Source organism: Cibotium barometz, chromosome 35, assembly GCF_041138505.1.
Source record: "Cibotium barometz isolate CiBa-2024 chromosome 35, ASM4113850v1, whole genome shotgun sequence".
NCBI classification, from domain to species: domain Eukaryota; kingdom Viridiplantae; phylum Streptophyta; class Polypodiopsida; order Cyatheales; family Cibotiaceae; genus Cibotium; species Cibotium barometz.
Window position 1 is genome coordinate 37,407,559 of NC_141080.1, and position 6,414 is coordinate 37,413,972.

Genomic DNA, 6,414 nt, shown 5'->3' on the forward strand with positions numbered 1-6,414 from the left:
GAGTACTTTATCTTGTTGTTAATACTACACCGTGTGCAAGGAGAAGACCCATTTTTTTTAAATTAAAAAATTTAGATTATCAAAATTTCAATAAATTGTTCATTTTCATGTGTTACTAAGAATTATTTTAAAAAATCTAGATTAACAAAATTTCAGTAAATTGTTGGGCACTTGTCAATTTTTATGTGTTACTAAGGATTATTAAATTAATCTATTATTCTATTTTGGTTAACATTACAAACCCAATCAATTATAATTGGATCATTTGGTTAGTATATATTAAACCGATTAAGATTATTAGCAGGTTTAGATAGGAAACTTGGATTGTATGGATGAGCGTGCACGAGCGGGGGCAGGTGCAGGTGTAGTACAAGCTCAACGCCATAGCTATGGTCTGAGCAAGAATTCGTAGAAAAGCTGATGGCTTTTTATTTGCCTTTTTCTTTTTTATTTATTTTTCTCTTATTTTATTTTCTTCTATCTCTTTCCATGAGAAAGTACATTCCGTTATTTTTCCCATTCATATATATATATATATATATATATATATATATATATATATATATATATATATATATATATGAGGAATATATATTTTGGTGAATATATATATATATATATATAGGAGGAATATATATTTTGGTGAAAATATTAATTTGGGCTGTTTCATATTATTATTATTATGCAATTGCCAGCTCTTTATATGAAACAACACAAAAGAACACAGCTTTGAGCCCTTTACACAATAAAAGGCCCCTTCACCGTCTCACTGCCTTCTTTTGGCCTGTTTTGGCCCTTTGGCTTTTCCAACCCACTTCTTTTGTGTGTTCACAGCCCATTGGGTAGCAGAAAATGGTAGTATGCCTTTTTCACAGGTGTGTCTCTGTGTTTTTTTGTTTGTTTTAGTAGCTTATATTCACTCCAGCCATGGCATGTATATTGACATCTAGAGTCCTGACATAACCCATGTGCATTTCCATCCCCATTTTTTACTTAAAAAGTTGATCTCGTGAAACGAAATTGCCCACTCACTCTCTCTCTCTCTCTCTCTCTCTCACTCACTCACTCACTCACTCACTCACACACACACACACACACACACAATTTTACACCCCCTCCTCTCCCCCCCTCTCTCTTACACACACACACTCTCTCTCTCTCTCTCTCTTTCACATACACACACACACATTTATGCACACTCTCTCTCTCTCTCTCACACACACACACTTTCTCTCTCTCTCTCTCTCTCTCTCTCTCTCTCTCTCTCTCTCTCTCACATGCGCGCACACACACACACATTTATGCATCTCTCACAAAAAAGATGCTTGTCCAATTTCTCCTACCCCTTCTCTCTCTCTCTCTCTCACACACACACACACTCTCGCTCTCTCTCACATTTATGCATACAAAGCTCTCTCTCACCAAAAAGATGCTTGTCCAATTTCTCCCACCCCTTCTCTCGCTGTCCACACATTGTTCAAGACTTACCCCTTTCCTTGGATGGGCGTAGTTTTTTTCCCCCTCTCTCTCTCTCTTAGTGTAAAGAACCTTAGTCTCAAAAGCCTTACAATTATGTAGGTTCTCTCTCACGTGAAGATGCTTGCCAATCCCTGTGTAGCGCTCTTATTTGCGTTTACCCCCCCCCCCCCCCCCCCCACCACCCCACCACCCACCCACCCACACACACACACACACCGTAAAGCCTTGCGTAATCACCTCCTACGTAGTACTCAAGATTCCTGCTACTCTTTCATTCACATGCATCACCTGATCGCCCACCAATTTTGCGCATGTCTTGTCATGGTCGTATATGCGTTGCACGAATCGATAAACATTCTCACTCCAACTCCCTTCGCTCTCTCTCACACCCCCATCCCCTCCCCCCCCCCACCCCCCCCCCCCCCCCCCCCCCCCCCCCCACACGCACACACACACACTCAGTTCGAGATTCTGTGAATGCTACACCGCTTTATCCCATGACATGTACCTTATTTGAAATGAAACTTCAATTGATTATGTCCCGTGCCATTTTCTGTGATGGCTTTTAGCCATGGCCCCCTTCCATTATGTATGATGGTTTTTGATGATGAAGTCCCATGACATAGAGTGGTGTAGTTCATGTTACCTTATTCATTAAACAAGTTAGCCAATGAAGCAAAACATTGAATCTACCTACCACCTCCATGATTTTGATGAAAAGCCTTGGCATGGAAAGGAGTTGGCTGACTCCATGATCTTGATCAAAAGCTCTTATGGTATGGAGCTATGAAGAACCACATATGCCTTATTTTTTCATGCTTCCATACTCTTATGTGAAGACATTGTAGACACATTTCTCAAGAGAGTTCCATCAAGTGTCATCATTTCCCTCCTTTGACACATGCTAGCACAACTCTCAAGAGTGTTTTTTCTTTTGTTCAAAACACTTTCTTTAAAGAACTTTCTTCAGGTACTTGGCACCTCCTTAAAAGCCTTGCTTAATCAAAAGAGGTGCCTCGTACCTCTCGTTTGTCAAATTGATGCTAGGTACTAAGAACCTCTCTGATAGACTTGCTCTTTGCTGCTTTTGTTGACGTCCCTTGCAAAAGGCATGTCTTAGCAGTATTCTATAACCTTGTCGCGATCAGAATTACCAATCAAGGTAATTCCTTCACATGTTTACTTTGTATTTCTAGGTAGAGGTGGTGAAGAACTTCATCTCTCTCTCTCATTCTTTAATTAAAAAGTCTTTATTTTTCACTCATTAAGTTTCCCTCTTCAAGCAAGCACCAATTACATTTTAATGCTAACTTAATGAATTTGCTAACTAATAAACAATAGATCTTGATGCTTCACTATAACGAAATAAGCTTAAAATGTAATTGATCTTATGACCCTAATGCTTTGGTCAAGATAAGGAGAGCTAAAACAAAGTGATATAGCATTCATGATCTACAAGTGTGATCGCTCATCTTAGAGGTCAAGTTGTCAAAGGAAGATGGGTTCTCACATTACGACCTTGTGCTAGGACTTGATAGTGTGTACATAGCGTTTGTGTGAACAAACTCAATAGATGTATGTAAATATGAGAGTTTATACATGGGTGCCCATGTCACATGATATATAAGGAAGGGTGTAACATTAAAGCCATACCACACTAAGTTCATAGCACTACCCATGCTACACACTAGCAAGTCCTTGATACACAACACTATATGCAAAACCTCATCTTGCTTTAGCCACTTACCTTAGACACTCACAAATTGTAAATCTAGTGTGCAATCCATACAAGTTTGTTTAAGCTCTCCTTGGATAGCTTGTCCTCAAGATCTATAACACGAGTAATGTAATGTCTCCTTGGATAGCTTGTCCTCAAGATCTATAACATGAGTAATGTAATGTCTCCCTTTCTTCAATATAGATGCTAGAGTTGGTGTCTAAACCTGAGAAAATGTGAAGCACTCATAAGAGAATAAGTTGAGGATACTATTTCTAAGATGATAGGACTTTTGGTATGGATTCACAAGAGCGTTGGTGGCATTCGTATTGATTTCTAAGCTTCCTTGTGGCTATAGAGAATTAAACAACATTGGAGCAAGATTTCTTGTGGCATACACTTGTACTCTCTCACACTCCCGCTGCATCTTGATAGCCCACATCATCCTTTCAAAGCTTCTCTAAACTCAAAACCAAAGAACCTGAACTATTTTTAATAGCAAGAATTCACAATAAATTATTGATTTCAACCTAGAACTTACAAAGTAGGCTTATTAAAATTATGGAACACTTACCACTGTAGTCCATATGTCTCCTTCTTAAAATTCATAGCTATTGAACAGTGGTGTGGCATATCACAAATATCCATAGGGCTACTTCCTAAGGTCTTGGATCCTCTTAGTGATTTTCATATATAAGTAGGGCTTCGAATAGTTGACAAATGCACATATTCCATATGCAATGCCTTTACACATAATCTTTTAAGCCATAACACAAAAATCATCTATAATCACTTTGTATGATGACCTTGGCTTAAGAATATACTTTGTTCTCATGTTACGACTATGTGCTTTTGGCATGTGTCAAAAATTGCTACAGGACTACTACTGGCCCGCCCGGCTCTACGAGCCTAGGTGTGGAAGTGGGCCTATAGCCATGTAAGTAGCTAGGATAGTAGCAAGGCTAGTAGGTAGGCCATTACCTACAACCAAAAAATAGGGCGATCCCTATGCATACACTGCAGAAACTAAAATTAAAGATTCTATAGTGCATGCAAGGAGAGTCCCCATGTTTTCTATAGGTAGGCCAGTAGTAGTCAGGCTAGGCTTGCAACCAAAAAAACAGGGGCTCCCTTGTATGCACTACAAAAACTGCAACTGATAGTTTCTACACTGTATACAAAAGAGAGCCTCCTGTTTTCTTGCTTGGGTATGTGCAAGTGAAGGCGAATACAATCATTATCATATATAAACATTGAGAGATGAAAGACAACAAATTTTGTACAAGATTAAATATAATTTTTATTACTTAATCATTGAAGAATTACATCCCGGGTTGGGGCAAAAAAGAGTAATGCCTGGTTATTCTCGGGTTGTTCCATATCATCCTCTTAGCCTTCCTTGTCAGCACCAAGAAGTATCCCCTTTTTTTAAGAACCTTTGATAGCTTGATTGAGTTGCTCTTTGATGTGACTCCACCCACATGCATGTCTCATTGTCTGGATGGTAGTGTCAGTAATCTACTCCTACCCTTGTAGGTTGATGATAATCATTTTTTTCATTTAAAAGAGAAGCAATAAATGGATCATTATTTAGGATAAACTCCAACATGAGAAACAACAATATCATTTCAAGGATTTAAGAACTTATAAAACGGTCCTTCCCTCTTGGACCCCAATGCATTAAGCCAAACTTCTCCATTTGCGAGTGGCGGTCTGATTTTTTATATATTTCCACTCCTTTTTCTCTCTTGCATCTTGGATGCACTTTCTCTACTCCTTGATTGTGCACCTATAAGGTGGTGGGGGAATAGTCTTGTTTCTTGTCACATGATGTCCATTGCCCTTTGGCAAATCCACAATCTATTGTTTGTTTTCTTTGTATACGAAGCTATTTCTCAGAGAATCACTCATCACAAGGGTTGGAGAATCTCACATTTAGGCACCTGACGACATAGTCAAAGTCTCAACAAGATTGTTGTAAGCAAGTCTTATAGGCAGAATTCAGAGATTTTTGAAGTGTGTTATGATTGCCATGTTGGACTCATCCATGGGGCCTCACCACATAGTACAAGTGGCACTCTAGATTGAGGGTTGTGGTGGGAAGAGAAGCCCTCTCAATTCCACTCCCAAAAAAGCTACTTCTACTAGAGGTAAGACCCTCCCCCACTCCTACCTCATGACCTTCTATATGAACTATCACTACCCCTAGACTGACATGAAAATCAGACTATGTAGGGGTTTGAGAAGGAGTGGCCCTCTCACTCCCACTCCCAAAACATCTACCTCTAGGTAAGACCCTCCCCCACCTTAGGACCTTCTATAGGAACTACCGCTACCCCTAGAATGAAGTGAATCAGGCTGTTGTGTGTAGGGGTTTGAGTAGAGCGGGAGGGGTTAGTAAAGGAGTAGTGTGGGAAGGGGTTTGTGAAGGAGTATTGGAGGCAGTAGGCATTTGGGAGGAAAGAGTTTTTGATGCCAGTTGTTATGGTAAAGAGTGTTTGGGGTAGTGATGGAGTCATTGGCCAAAAATGAGCAAGAACGTTCCCGCCATGTTGGCTAGACAATACGACGATGGATTCTTCAAATGTGGTCCTCGCATTGAGAAAAATGATAAGGGCCACGTTATGGGACATGGAACACCTTGAGAGCTTGGGGCATCATGCCATCCCTACATGCACAACATAGAGCTCATTAAGAACAATGACAATAAATGAAAGGCACTCAAGTAGTAGAGGGTAACAAGCCAAATAGTAATTTGTCTCACCCTATTCTTATCATCTTTGAGAGCATTATCTTCGAACACCCTGATCGCATTATTGAAAGGAGCACAAGACACCACATCTTGGACACAACACATAAGCTGAAATCATGCAAAGCCACCCAAAAACACATCTACATTAATAACCATACTCATCCTGTGTAGGGTGTGGTTCAAGCTACATACTTACAAACAAATGCATGCATATTAGAGCATGCAAATTTCTAATATAAATGCATAGAACACATTTATGCTCTGTGCATGCATATTAGATCTATGCATGCATATTAGAACACGTTTATGCTCTGTGCATGCATATTAAAGCTATGCATGCTCTATGTATGCTCTAATATGCATGCATAGAGGCCTCATGTGTAGCTTTAATATGCATGCATAGAGCACAAACTTATAGATGAGACAAAGCTGTCAAAATACTCTGACAAGAAGGATCACCCAAGCA